Source organism: Ranitomeya variabilis, chromosome 5, assembly GCF_051348905.1.
Source record: "Ranitomeya variabilis isolate aRanVar5 chromosome 5, aRanVar5.hap1, whole genome shotgun sequence".
Taxonomy (NCBI): domain Eukaryota; kingdom Metazoa; phylum Chordata; class Amphibia; order Anura; family Dendrobatidae; genus Ranitomeya; species Ranitomeya variabilis.
In genome coordinates this window covers 264,103,372-264,119,113 of record NC_135236.1, presented here as the reverse complement: position 1 = coordinate 264,119,113, position 15,742 = coordinate 264,103,372, and the positions used below count along the sequence as shown (strand labels likewise).

The 15,742-nt window shown below is 44.5% G+C and overlaps 1 protein-coding gene across 1 annotated transcript in view; it reads right to left on the bottom strand.

The window, feature by feature from the left end:
* Window positions 1-15,742, bottom strand: part of LOC143775726 (uncharacterized) — a 128,023-nt gene that overhangs the window by 12,541 nt on the left and 99,740 nt on the right. The gene's annotated exons all lie outside the window — the stretch shown is intronic.

The window sequence follows — 15,742 nt, the reverse complement described above, 5'->3', positions numbered from 1 at the left end:
TGGCCCAATAGCTATGAGCATTTATAGTCTATTAATCTCAGCCCGCAGCTGTCTGCTTTCCCTTATCTGGTTATTAAAAATAGAGGGGACCCTAAGCTGTTTTTTTCATTTATTTATTTATTACTAATAAATTAGAAAAATAAATTAAAAATACTGATAAATAAAAATCAGGATGAGCAAATGCGAGTCTGGCACTCAGTCCTGGTGGCTGTGAACTCAAGTGACCTTTACCATAGTTCACAGCCATCAGGTCTCCTGGGAGCTGTGAGGCCTGGAAACCTTAAGGGAGCCTTTAAGGGAGACTTTAAAGTTACTAGTGTTTCCAGCTGCTTGAACAAATGGAGGCTGTGAACTAAGGTTACCTTGCATGTGTTACACTTGTTAATACATAAATAAATAAATGAAAAACCGATGTTGGGATCCCGCCTATATTTAGAACTAGCTGTTTCCAGCCAGCTAACGCTCGGCATGCTCATTGCTATCTAATTAACGCTGCTAGTGATTAAACTAAAGTAAATAATGACAACATTCAATAGCGCTTACACAGGTGGTAAATTAACTTAAAATGAAGTTAATAACAATAATAATAATAATTAAAAATCAGAATAATACTAATACATTTTACTCACAGTGTAAAATCAAAAGCAAACTGGATTCGTGTGGTAATGTGTGGGGACAGAGCCTCGTGTGGTAATGTGTGAGAACAGAGCCTCGTGTGGTAATGTGTGGGGACGGAGCCTCGTGTGGTAGTGTGGAGGGACGGAGCCTCGGGTGGTAATGTGTGGGGACGCAGCCTCATGTGGTAATGTGTGAGGACGGAGCCTCATGTGGTAATATGTGGGGATGGAGCCTCGTGTGGTAATGTGTGGGGACAGAGCCTCGTGTGGTAATGTGTGGGGACGCAGCCTCATGTGGTAATGTGTGAGGATGGAGCCTTGTGTGGTAATGTGTGGGAACAGAGCCTCGTATGGTAATGTGTGGGAACGCAGCCTCATGTGGTAATGTGTGAGGACGGAGCCTTATGTGGTAATGTGTGGGAACAGAGCCTTGTATGGTAATGTGTGGGGACGGAGCCTCGTGTGGTAATGTGTGAGGACGGAGCCCTGTATGGTAATGTGTGGGGACAGAGCCTCGTGTGGTAATGTGTGGGTACGGAGCCTCGTGTGGTAATGTGGGGGGATGGAGCCTCATGTGGTAATGTGTGGGGACGGAGCCTCGTGTGGTAATGTGTGGGTATGGAGCCTCGTGTGGTAAGGTGGGGGGACTGTCATGAATCCCCAATGGCTAGGGATAGCACAGGATAAGCAAAGTATAATAAATATCGGACGAGCTCTAGGGTGATGGAACCTGGGCTGACCGCTGCCCTACGCCTGACAAACGCAACTAGAGATAGCCAGGGAGCGTGCCTACGTTGGTTCTAGACGCCACGCACCAGCCTAAGAGCTAACTAGTACTGCAGAGAAAACAAAGACCTCACTTGCCTCCAGAGGAATTAACCCCAAAGGTATAGTTGCCCCCCACATGTATTGACGGTGAAATGAGAGGAAGGCACACACATAGAGATGATGTATATAGCTTTAGCAAATAGAGGCCCGCTGAAAACTAGAAAGCAGAATGACACAAAAGGGGACTGAGCGGTCAGCAAAAAACCCTAATCAAAAAAAACATCCTGAGATTACAAGAACCCATGTGCCAACTCATGGCACATGGGGAGAACCTCAGTCCACCAGAGCAACCAGCTAACAAAGAGACATTCTAAGCAAGCTGGACAAAAAAACCAAACAACTGAAAATCAGCACTTAGCTTATCCTGAAAGATCTGGGAGCAGGTAGGCAGGAACCAAACAGAGCACATCTGAACACATTGATAGCCGGCAAGGGAAATGACAGAAAGGCCAGGTAAAATAGGAAACACCCAGCCTGTGATGAACAGATGGAAACCAAAGGCCACAACCCACCAAAGTCACCCAGTACCAGCAGTAACCACCAGAGGGAGCCCGCAAACAGAATCCACAACAGTACCCCCCCCCTTGAGGAGGGGTCACTGAACCCTCACGAGAACCCCCAGGGCGATCAGGGTGAGCTCTATGGAAGGCGCGGACCAAATCAGTCGCATGAACATCGGAGGCGACCACCCAGGAATTGTCCTCCTGACCATAACCCTTCCACTTAACCAAATACTGGAGTTTGCGTCTGGAAACACGAGAATCCAAGATCTTTTCAACAACATACTCCAATTCTCCCTCCACCAGCACCGGAGCAGGAGGTTCGACCGAAGGAACAACAGGCACCTCATACCTCCGCAACAACGACCGATGGAACACATTATGAATAGCGAACGATGCTGGGAGATCCAAACGGAAAGATACAGGGTTAAGAATCTCCGAGATCCTATAAGGACCGATGAACCGAGGCTTGAACTTAGGAGAAGAGACCTTCATAGGGACAAAACGAGAAGACAACCACACCAAGTCCCCAACAAGAAGTCGGGGACCCACGCGGCGACGGCGATTAGCAAACTGCTGAGTCTTCTCCTGAGATAACTTCAAATTGTCCACCACCTGATTCCAAATGTGATGTAGCCTGTCCACCACCACGTCCACTCCAGGACAATCCGAAGACTCCACCTGACCAGAGGAAAAATGAGGATGAAACCCCAAATTACAAAAAAAAGGAGAGACCAACGTGGCCGAACTAGCCCGATTATTAAGAGCAAATTCGGCCAGTGGCAAAAAAGCAACCCAGTCATCCTGATCAGCAGAAACAAAACACCTCAAATAAGTTTCCAAGGTCTGATTAGTTCGCTCCGTCTGGCCATTCGTCTGAGGATGGAATGCAGACGAGAAAGACAAATCAATGGCCATCTTGGCACAAAACGTCCGCCAAAATCTAGACACAAACTGGGATCCCCTGTCAGAAACGATGTTCTCCGGAATCCCATGCAAACGATCCACGTTCTGAAAAAACAAAGGAACCAACTCAGAGGAGGAGGGCAACTTAGGCAAGGGCACCAAATGAACCATCTTAGAAAAGCGGTCACACACAACCCAGATAACGGACATTTTCTGTGAAACCGGGAGATCAGAAATAAAATCCATGGAAATGTGCGTCCAAGGCCTCTTCGGAATGGGCAAGGATAACAACAACCCACTAGCCCGTGAACAGCAAGGCTTAGCTCGAGCACACACTTCACAAGACTGCACAAAGGTACGCACATCCCTAGACAAGGAAGGCCACCAAAAAGACCTGGCCACCAAGTCTCTTGTACCAAATATTCCAGGATGACCAGCCAACACAGAAGAATGGACCTCGGAGATGACTCTACTGGTCCAATCATCCGGAACAAACAGTCTTTCTGGTGGACATCGATCCGGTTTATCCACCTGAAACTCCTGCAATGCGCGTCGCAAGTCTGGGGATACGGCGGACAATATTACCCCATCCCTAAGGATACCAGCAGGCCCAGTGTCTCCAGGAGAGTCAGGCACAAAACTCCTGGAAAGAGCATCTGCCTTCACATTCTTTGAACCTGGCAGGTATGAAACCACGAAATTGAAACGAGAAAAAAATAACGACCAACGAGCCTGTCTAGGATTCAAACGCCTGGCAGACTCAAGGTAAATGAGATTCTTGTGATCAGTCAAGACCACCACGCGATGTTTAGCACCCTCAAGCCAATGACGCCACTCCTCAAATGCCCACTTCATGGCCAAAAGCTCCCGATTACCCACATCATAATTGCGCTCGGCGGGCGAGAATTTTCTAGAGAAGAAAGCACATGGCTTCATCACCGAGCCATTAGAACTTCTCTGTGACAAAACCGCCCCCGCTCCAATCTCGGAAGCATCAACCTCCACCTGAAAAGGAAGTGAAACATCTGGTTGACACAACACAGGAGCAGAAGAAAACCGGCGCTTAAGTTCCCGAAAGGCCTCCACGGCCGCAGGAGACCAATCAGCAACATCAGCACCCTTTTTAGTCAAATCAGTCAAAGGTTTAACAATACTGGAAAAATTAGCAATGAACCGACGATAAAAATTAGCAAACCCCAAGAACTTCTGAAGGCTCTTAACAGATGTAGGTTGTGTCCAGTCACAAATAGCCTGAACCTTAACGGGATCCATCTCAATAGTAGAAGGAGAAAAAATGTACCCCAAAAAAGAAATCTTCTGGACTCCGAAGAGACACTTTGAGCCCTTCACAAACAGAGAATTGGCCCGCAAAACCTGAAACACCTTCCTGACCTGTAGAACATGAGACTCCCAGTCATCAGAAAACACCAAAATATCATCCAAATACACAATCATAAACTTATCCAGATATTCACGGAAAATATTGTGCATAAAGGACTGAAAGACTGACGGAGCATTGGAGAGTCCAAAAGGCATTACCAAATACTCAAAATGGCCCTCAGGCGTATTAAATGCGGTTTTCCACTCATCACCCTGTTTTATCCGCACCAGATTATACGCACCACGAAGATCTAGTTTAGTGAACCACCTAGCCCCCTTAATGCGAGCAAACAAATCCGTAAATAATGGCAATGGATACTGGTATTTGACTGTAATCTTATTCAGAAGGCGATAATCTATACAAGGCCTCAGGGAACCATCTTTTTTTGCCACGAAAAAAAAACCTGCTCCCAGAGGGGACGAAGATGGACGAATATGTCCCTTTTCCAAGGACTCCTTAATATAATTCCGCATAGCAGTATGCTCTGGCAGTGACAGATTAAATAAACGACCCTTAGGGAACTTACTGCCAGGAATCAATTCTATAGCACAGTCACACTCTCTATGAGGAGGGAGCGAATTGAGCTTAGGCTCCTCAAAAACATCCCTATAATCCGACAAAAACGCAGGGATCTCCGAAGGAGTAGATGAAGCGATAGAAATCGGAGGTGCATCATCATGAACCCCCTGACATCCCCAGCTTAGCACAGACATTGTTTTCCAGTCCAGGACAGGATTATGAGTTTGTAACCATGGCAGACCAAGCACTAGTACATCATGTAAATTATACAGTACAAGGAAGCGAATCACCTCCTGATGAACGGGAGTCATGCGCATGGTCACTTGTGTCCAATACTGCGGTTTATTCATAGCCAATGGTGTAGAATCAATTCCCTTCAGAGGAATAGGAACTTCCAGAGGCTCTAGACTAAAACCGCAGCGTTTAGCAAATGACCAATCCATAAGACTCAGGGCAGCGCCTGAATCCACATAGGCATCGACGGAAATGGAAGACAGTGAAAAAATCAGAGTCACAGACAAAATGAACTTAGACTGCAGAGTATCAATGGCAAAAGATTTATCAACCCTTTTTGTGCGTTTAGAGCATGCTGATATAACATGAGCTGAATCACCACAATAAAAACACAAACCATTTTTCCGCCTATAATTTTGCCGTTCACTTCTGGACTGAATTCTATCACATTGCATAGACTCAGGTGCCTGTTCAGAAGACACCACCAACTGGTGCACGGGTTTGCGCTCCCGTAAACGCCGATCAATCTGAATGGCCATAGCCATAGACCCATTCAGACCTGTAGGCGCAGGGAACCCCACCATAATATCCTTAATGGCCTCAGAAAGACCATTTCTGAAGTTTGCAGCCAGGGCGCACTCATTCCACTGAGTAAGCACCGACCATTTCCGAAATTTCTGACAATATATTTCCGCTTCATCATGCCCCTGAGAGAGGGCTAATAAAGCCTTTTCAGCCTGAATCTCCAGGTTAGGTTCCTCATAGAGCAATCCCAATGCCAGAAAAAACGCATCCACACTGAGCAATGCAGGATCCCCTGGTGCCAATGCAAATGGCCAATTCTGAGGGTCGCCCCGTAGGAACGATATAACAATCTTGACCTGTTGAGCAGGGTCTCCAGAGGAGTGAGATTTCAAAGAGAGAAACAATTTACAATTGTTCCTGAAATTCAGGAAGGTAGATCTATCTCCAGAAAAAAACTCTGGAATAGGAATTCTAGGTTCAGACATGGGAGTGTGAACCACGAAATCCTGTATGTTTTGAACCTTTGCCGCGAGATTACTCAGGCTGGAAGCCAAACTCTGGACATCCATGATAAACAGCTAAGATCAGAGCCATTCAAGGGTTAAGAGGAGGTAAGAAGCAGCTAGACAGCAATTAAGGGCTAGGCAGCAAAACTCTGAAGGGAAAAAAAAAAAAAAATTTCCCTTGAACACTTCTTTATCTCCTGCTTCAGCCCAAACAATTAACACTTTGCGGGCCGGCTATACTGTCATGAATCCCCAATGGCTAGGGATAGCACAGGATAAGCAAAGTATAATAAATATCGGACGAGCTCTAGGGTGATGGAACCTGGGCTGACCGCTGCCCTACGCCTGACAAACGCAACTAGAGATAGCCAGGGAGCGTGCCTACGTTGGTTCTAGACGCCACGCACCAGCCTAAGAGCTAACTAGTACTGCAGAGAAAACAAAGACCTCACTTGCCTCCAGAGGAATTAACCCCAAAGGTATAGTTGCCCCCCACATGTATTGACGGTGAAATGAGAGGAAGGCACACACATAGAGATGATGTATATAGCTTTAGCAAATAGAGGCCCGCTGAAAACTAGAAAGCAGAATGACACAAAAGGGGACTGAGCGGTCAGCAAAAAACCCTAATCAAAAAAACCATCCTGAGATTACAAGAACCCATGTGCCAACTCATGGCACATGGGGAGAACCTCAGTCCACCAGAGCAACCAGCTAACAAAGAGACATTCTAAGCAAGCTGGACAAAAAAACCAAACAACTGAAAATCAGCACTTAGCTTATCCTGAAAGATCTGGGAGCAGGTAGGCAGGAACCAAACAGAGCACATCTGAACACATTGATAGCCGGCAAGGGAAATGACAGAAAGGCCAGGTAAAATAGGAAACACCCAGCCTGTGATGGACAGATGGAAACCAAAGGCTGCAACCCACCAAAGTCACCCAGTACCAGCAGTAACCACCAGAGGGAGCCCGCAAACAGAATCCACAACAGGGGACGGAGCCTCGTGTGGTAATGTGTGGGGACGGAGCCTTATGTGGTAATGTGTGGGGACGGAGCCTCGTGTGGTAATGTGTGGGGACGGAGCCTCGTGTGATAATGTGGGGGGGCGGGATTATGTGTGGTAATATGGTGGGGGGGTGGGATTGTGTGTGGTAATGTGGGGGGGCGGGATTGTGTGGTAATGTGGTGGGGGGCGGGATTATGTGTGGTAATGTGGTGGGGGCGGGATTATGTGTGGTAATGTGGTGGGGGCGGGATTGTATGTGGTAATGTGGTGAGGGGCGGGATTGTGTGTAGTAATGTGGTGGGGGGGCGGGATTATGTGTGGTAATGTGGTGGGGGGGCGGGATTGTGTGTGGTGATGTGTGGGGGGCGGGATTATGTGTGGTAATGTGGTGGGGGCGGGATTGTGTGGTAATGTGGTGGGGGGGCAGGATTGTGTGTGGTGATGTGTTGGGGCGGAGCTACTGTGCAGGGGGCAGGATTAGCGAGTAATCATGATGCCTCTTATATATATAGATTAGCCAAGGGGAAACAGACATCAGTGAGCTGGTCTTATTATTTTGGGAAGGGGCCAATATCCATGGATCCATCTTCTTAGCAGAGAAATCTGCTTTTTTCTTTGACAAAATTGATCAGTCGTTATCAAAAATCTCAATTCTGAAGTAAATTCTGTATTCTGTGAGGCCAGAATTTCCTATTACTGAGATAGGACATGAGAGCTGCTACTGATAAAATTATTTGTAGATGGAAGGAGGGAGGCGTTAGAAGCAGAGCTCTTCCTCCACTCCCTTTTATCTCCATAGAATCTTGTCAGTAGCCATCCTCATCTCGCATCTCAGTAATGGGAAAGTATCTTCACTGAATACAATATTACCTCAGAATTGAAAATTTTGATAATGACTGATCAATTTTGGCAAGGAAAGAAGCAGAATTTTCCCATAAGATATATTACAAAGTTGGTTACCGTATTTTCATGTATACTATTGATTTATGAGATAAAAATTAAAACAATGGTAACAGGATAGTGCGTCCGAGGTCAGATCCCCTGCTTTGATGTGGACTCCGGCGGTGAGCCCACATCAAAGCCGTGACATGTCAGCTGTTTTGTACAGCTGACATGTGCACGCAATAGCGGCGGGTGAAATCGCAATTCACACGCCGCAATTATCTAGTTAAATGCCGCTGTCAAATGCTGACAGCGGCATTTAACTACCACTTCTGGCCGCGCGACCGGAAATGCGCTCATTGCCGACCCCGTCACATGATCAAGGGTCAGCGATACATCGGCATAGTAACCAGAGGTCTCCTTGAGACCTCTATGGTTGATGTCGGCTTGCTGTGAGGGTCAGCCTGTGGTCGGCGCTCATAGCAAGCCTGTAATTCAGCAACATAGGAGCGATCTGATGATCGCTGCTATGTAGCAGAGCCAATCAGGCTATGCCAGCTTCTAGCATCCCATTGAGGCTATTGAACCATGGCAAAAGTAAACAAAAAAATGTTTGAAAAAAAAAATGAAATAAATAAAAAAAATATAAAAGTTTAAATCACCCCCCTTTCGCCCCATTCAAAATTAAACAATAAAAATAAAATCAAATCTACACATATTTGGTATTGCCGTGCTCAGAATCACCCGATCTATCAATAAAAAGATAACCTGATCGCTAAACAGCATAGCGAGAAAAAATTAGAAAAGCCAGAATTACGTTTGTTTGGTCGCCGTGACATTGCATTAAAATGCAATAGCGGGCGATCAAAAGAACGTATTGGCACCAAAATGGTAGCACTAAAAACATCAGCTTGGCACGCAAAAATTAAGCCCTCAACCGACCCCAGATCACGAAAAATGGAGACGCTACGGGTATCGGAAAATGGCGCTTTATTTTAGCAAAGTTTGGAATTTTTTTTCACCACTTGGATAAAAAATAACCTAGACATGTTTGGTGTCTATGAACTCATAATGACCTGGAGAATGATAATGGCAGGTCAGTTTTAGTATTTTGTGAACCTAGCAAAAAAGCCAAACAAAAAACTCGCATGGGATTGCACTTTTTTTGCAATTTCACCGTACTTGGAATTTTTTTCCCATTTTCTAGTACACGACATGGTAAAACCAATGATGTCGTTCAAAAGTACAACTTGTCCTGCAAAAAATAAGCCTTCACATGGCCATACTTATGGAAAAATAAAAAAAGTTATGGCTCTGGGAAGGAGGGGAGCGAAAAACGAACACGGAAAAACGTAAAATCCCAAGGTCATGAAGGGGTTAAAGTAAACTAAGTATGGAGTGTTACATGCAATGCTCCAGGGGAAAAATGTATGTAAATTAGTTGTCTAGCAGAACAAAATGAATTATATTTTAACTACCACCTACTAGAGGTAGCTACTCAATATGTCTATTTTCGAGTCTTGCAACGGTTAAATACAATGCCAGAAACTCATCTACACACACTGTTTTGTGGTTATTGACCCTCATTTTTGTAGACCAGGGTGTGACTAGATGAATCAGATGAGGAAATGTGGAGGAAATTCAAGTTCTTCTTAAGGAAATCAGCTAAGTAATGAGATAATTTTTTTCAGTCTGCAAGAGAGCTCATTAGCATGATTTTCTCCCATACAACACTGTCTGTAAGTCTCCATTCATAGAAAAAAAATAAAGTAAATAATTTTACTATTTTAACATTGGCCAATGCAGCTATATATTTGAGAATCTGTCAGCATGATTTATCAATGTAAAGTAAAGGTATGTCATAATAGTGCCGTTATGCAGATTAAATCAATGTCTTTACTGAATAAATCCACTTTGTGGTTGTTCTTTAATCAGCATTTGAATGTTTTCTGGGTAATAAGCTTTAGGTGCATAGGGGTGGGACAGTGAGTAGGGTCTTCGATTCCTGCCCCAGCCCCTACACTGGCCTATGGTGTCTATGTAACAAGTCACTGCATGTGAGTGACCTGTCTCATGTTTGAATAAAATTGATGTAATTGAGCCAAGATATCAATCCGCCATCGGCGTCATTTCGTTGAAGACAAACCAAAAGGTCAATCTGCACAAGCGCCACCATCGGTGCCGTTTTATTGAACACACGAGCACTGCCTGTGGCAAGAATGACACTCACACAAAATTTTAAACAGGAGGCATGTCACTCACTTAACTATAAACACTATTGGAGGAAAATAGCGCAATAGGGTTTTATCCGAGATTAAGCAGTAAATGCAAGGTAAAAGCACTCACCGGACGTAGCTTAAGACAAGCATTGGAAAGATTTGCTGCCGCAGATCCAAGGATCCACGAGCCGTTGAGAATACAATGTAGGTGAGCGTGGTCAAATTCTGTGCTGCTGAATCATGTAGTCCAAAAGTATTATTTAGGCTAAGTGCACACGTTTCAGAATTGCCGTGGAAATTTCCTCGGCAATTCTGCAACTCCTGCCGCGGGTGTATCGCATGCGGAATTGGCATGCATATTCCTGCTAAAAACTAGCGTTTTGCAAGCATAATTAGCTTACAGAATGCTAGCGTTTTCCAAGCGATCTGTAGCATCGCTTGGAAAACTGATTGACAGGTCGGTCACACTTGTCAAACATAGTGCTTGACAAGTGTGACCAACTTTTTACTATTGATGCAGCCTATGCAGCATCAATAGTAAAAGATAGAATGTTAAAAATAATAAAAAAAATAAAAACAAAAAGGTTATTCTCACCTTCCGCAGACATCCGATCTCCTCAGTGGCTTCCGTTCCTATAGATGCTTTGTGTGCAGGACCTTCGATGACGTCGCGGTCACGTGACCGCGAAATTATCGCAGGTCCTTCACACAAAGCATCTATAGGAACGGAAGCGGCCACGTGCACCGCTGAGAGGCGGGAAGACTCCGGGGCCATCAGAAGGTGAGTATATTACGATTTTTTATTTTAATTCTTTTTTTTAACAATTATATGGTGCCCAGTCTGTGGAGGCGAGTCTCCTCTCCTCCACCCTGGGTACCAACCTCACATGATCTGTTTACTTCCCGCATGGTGGGCATAGCCCCATGCGGGAAGTAAGCAGATCAATGCATTACTAGGTGTGCGGAATTACCACAATTCCGCAAATTTAATGAACATGCTGCCTTTTTTTTCTGGAATGCGATTCCGCTGAGGAAAACAACGCAGCATGTGCACAAAAAAGGCAGATTGCATTCTGTTAAATAGGATGCTTAATGTGAGCATTTTTTTGCGGTTTTATAGGGTTTTTATAGCGAAAAACCGCGAAAAAAACTCGAAAAATCTGCTACGTGTGCACACAGCCTAAAAGTGGTCTTTATTCAACGCGTTTCTGAGTTTCAAAGAACTCCTTCATCAGGAAATGCCACATAAAAATCACTTAACTGTGATCTATCACACAGACACCAAAAGGTAGTCAAATAGGGCCGGGGCAGGAGCCAAAGATACTACCCAAAGTCCCACATCTATGTACCTAAAGCTAATTACCCGAAGAATTCAAAAGCGGTTTAATGAATAACCATAAAGCTGATTTCTTCAATAAAGTTATCAATTTAATCTGTATAGAGGCACCATTACATTGCATTCCAAATTATTATGCACATTTTTTTCTCTTATTTTTGATGCAAATGAGTCAATATAATGTTCAAGTCATCTTCCATTAGAATATAAACAAAATTTAATTGGACAAACCTCCTAATGATAACAGGATTTGTTCAAAACTAAAACACAAAATGTAGTTTTTAAATTAAGGTCTTTATTACTAATGGAAAAAGAAATTCAAACCTACAGGGCCCTGTGTGAAAATCATCTTTACAGAATTGTAACTCAGCCACATTGGAGGGTTTCAGAGCATGAACCACCTTTATAAGGTCATGCCACAGCATGTAAATCGGATTAAGGTCAGGACGTTGACTAGGTCACTAGAAAGACTTAGGCTATGTTCACACGCTGCGGGTTTTGCTGCGGACCCGCAGCTGTTTTGCAGCTGCGGGTCCGCATCCTTTTTCCATGTTAGTCCATGAGCCGGGCCAGATATCGGTACCACCCGGAGTGACTAATTTTCTTTGGTATTTTTAGGTAGATGCATGTCTGTAGTTTATTTTTTGATATGATAGCCCTTACATATACGTAGCTTATTAACCCCTTCAGCCCTAGGCCTATTTGTACCCAAGTGCCTAAGCCAATCTGACCTGTGCCACTTCATGGGCTAATAACTTTGGAACGCTTTCACCTATCCAAGCCATTCTGAGATTGTTTTCTCGTGACATATTGTACTTCACGTCAGTGCTAAATGGGAGTCAATATATTTTACCTTTCTATATAAAAAAATGCTAAATATTCGGAAATTTTGGAAAAATCGGCAATTTTTTAACTTTGAAATTCTCTGCTTTTTACAAAAATACTGATACCCCCCATAATAGTTATTAATTTACACTCCCCACATGTTTACTTCATATTGGCATCATTTTGAAAATGAAACCTTATTGTTTTACGACGTAATAGGGCTTATAGTTTTATGCGCAATTTTTCACATTTACAGCAAAACCCACTTTTCAAAGGACCAAGTCACTTCTGAAGTCACTTTAAGGGGCTTACATAACAGAAACCACCCATAAATTACCCCATTTTGCAAACTACACCCCTCAAGCTGTTCAAAACTCATTTTTAAAAACTGTTAACCCTTTAGGTGTTCCACAGGAATTTTAGCATGAGCCAAGAACCAAATATGACGATATCGGTACCACCCGGAGTGACTAGATGTAGTATTTGTAACAAAATTTAATCCAAGTTATGTAAATACACACTGAACATGTCATGTGCATATATATATATATATATATATATATATATATATATATATATATATATATATATATATATATATATATATATATATATGTTACTCCATAATATCTTCAACATCGGACTCTGAATCTGACTGTTGTTCTACTGGCTCGTCTTCAGTACCCTTGTTCTGGCATGTCTGTAATCTGCACATGTCTGTGCACTTCAGGCCATTGCTGAGGCAAGTACACTGAGGAAGTTCACATGACCGCACACACTTGCAGGACAGTAGCTGTATAATAGCTTCTGGTGCTGGTGCCCCTTGCATCCACTTGACAACAAGCTTTCCGTCGTTATCTATCATCCAACCGCAGTCTGTTGGGTTTGCAACCCATGGCTGGCTCTGCAGACTTCTCCTCCAGATCGCAGCCTGGTAGTTTGCACGCAGTGCATGCATGAAAAGGCAGTCCTGGCAAGGAGGGAGTTGACTTGACTCTACCACTCCACGTCTGGCACAGAACAGCTGATAACGGAGCCTGTTTACCTCAGTTGTTTGGGTAGTTGGCAGGTACATGTGGCAGGTGATTTCCTGTAACTTCTCAAAAAGTTCGGTAGACACTTCCCATGAACGACCAACTTCCTGAAAGGCATCCTGGTATGTCTTGTTCATCTTCAACTGCTTGAGTGTCGTCATCTTCCCACGGCCAGCGAATGCACTGACGGTGTCACAGCCTGTAAATGCATGCATACCAATCAATGAATCACATACGCTGCCTCCCAATGTTCGGCTCAGAGTGGTGATATCCAGGAATCTTGTCCGGTTCTGTGTACCGCATTTCTGGAACAGGTGGGATGGGATTTTGTGGCACATGCCCAGACACAGGACCATGACATCAGTATCCTCCGAAGTGATGATGACCGACTTGTAACCAGATTCTGCTGCATGAAGAGCATGGAGAAGGAGGCGTGTGTCTGCTTCTTCTTGATTTGACTTAAGGTCAGCAGCCTCTTCCCACTGTTCTTTGGTGATCTTAAAGCAGAGCTGCTCACATGTGACATACAGCTCCTTCTCCTCAAGCTTCTCCCTGTGGTGTTTCGCCTTCCATTCTTCTACCAGAAACTTTATGAGACTTGCCTTGTTGGAGGAACTACTTAGAAGCTTTTTCCACTGCTGGATGTTGTGCCCATGTTGAATGTTCTTGAAATGGATCCCTGTGCCTTCATATCTGTTGACTCTTTCTGTATCTTTGATGGATGTCTCCTTGTAGACGTCAAAGACAATATCAATGCGCTTGCTCTTAGCACCCTCATGGATAGCGCGACTCATTGCTGTGCCTGCTAGCTGGCCAAATGTTGCATTGTTTCCCTTCAGTTTCTGAACCAGGCTCATCCCATCAATGATGGTTGCAGAGGGCTCGGGGATCACTTCTGCAGGACGAGCATTCCTCTCCAACTCCCTTGCGAGGGCAGCCTTGTTGGTCTTGCGGATAGACCCATCACCATTGGCAAGTGCCCATGGCAATGGACCCAGGGGATGAGTCAAGACATCACTCATTTGTAGCTTTCTGTTCTCAGCTACAAGTATCATCTGGCCAAATAGGTTTCTGTCAGCCTTCAAAATTACCTCCTTGCCAAGACCTTGTCTGCGTGTCTTCATTTGGATGTTAGAGAACGTTTTAAGTTTGTTCTTCGTCATCTTGTCATGAAACAATGTAGTTGGCTTATCGGTACCCAAACGCTCATCCTTGAATGTTTGATATGCATCCTCTCCTATACTGTATGCCCCTTGAAGGTCTTTGGCTACATCTGGTGGTGCTACAGTCGCTGTTGACAAACTGATAAGTTCACCATTATGCTCTTTGTTGAAGGGGTTCACCCAACCTGTCTCCAGCAGTTGAACGAAAGATTGGACATCGGCTTCATCTCTTCTAATCCTAGACACCTGTAGGTCTGAATGGCTGAAGTCAGTATATTGTTGGCCTACCAGGGCCCTCAGCTGCCTCAAGTACATACTGCGGTACTCTGATGTCAGGTAGAACCTGGAAACAGCTCCAACTTTGAGGCTGAAGCCTTTTGTGCCCCCTGGTGTCTGGGTGTCTTTGTTGATTGTCTCTTCAATGGTCTGGTCCACAGGAATTCGTCCAAAAGGATTCTTGCTACCGATCTGGACCGAAAAGCCACCTTGCATGAAGTATTCATGGACCTCTGGGTGTTCTATGGGCAGCCGAGACATTGTGGCATAGTAATAGGTTAGGTATCGGGCATAGTTGACCTTGTCATAGGCAAAACACCATGGTATCATCTGTCGGATTGCTCCTAGGTGAAGCATCCAGTTGCCTTCTCTTGAAGCTCGAACCAGGGCCAGCATGGTCTCGACCATGTCCAAGTATGACATCCAGAATGCTGAGAGTTGTTCATTTCTGAGGGTCTCAAGATAAACTTGAAAGAGCTTCAGGGTAAGTGTGCAAGATTCATTATCCAAGAGCTTTTCGAAGGATCCCTGCGACACACTGATGCGAAAGTTTGTGATGTTCTTCAGTGTTTCATCCAGATGGTGAAGGTCCCTTGCATGGTTTTCTTCTAGCCATGGAAGGAAGTTTTTCCATGCAAGCCTCATAAGTGCTTCATAGACCAGCTTGTGTAGTCTCACTGCTCTGTTGTACCTCCGGCCGTCCATCACTCCAGACACTGATCCTTCAGCGATTACACCGGATTCAACACACAGATCTCTAAGGCCTGCATCCTGAAATCTGTTCCCTATGATAGAGAGGAGATTACAGATTGTGTGGAAGACACCCATTCTAATTATAATGTTCTTGAACTTCTCCTGTTTCCAGATAACCTCGGCAGCTTTGGCATAGAGTGCTTGATCAAACACACACACAATTCTGTTAAGCTTCAGGGTCTGCATGATGGCATGTGTTTGCTCCAAGACTTCATTCACAGTGGACATG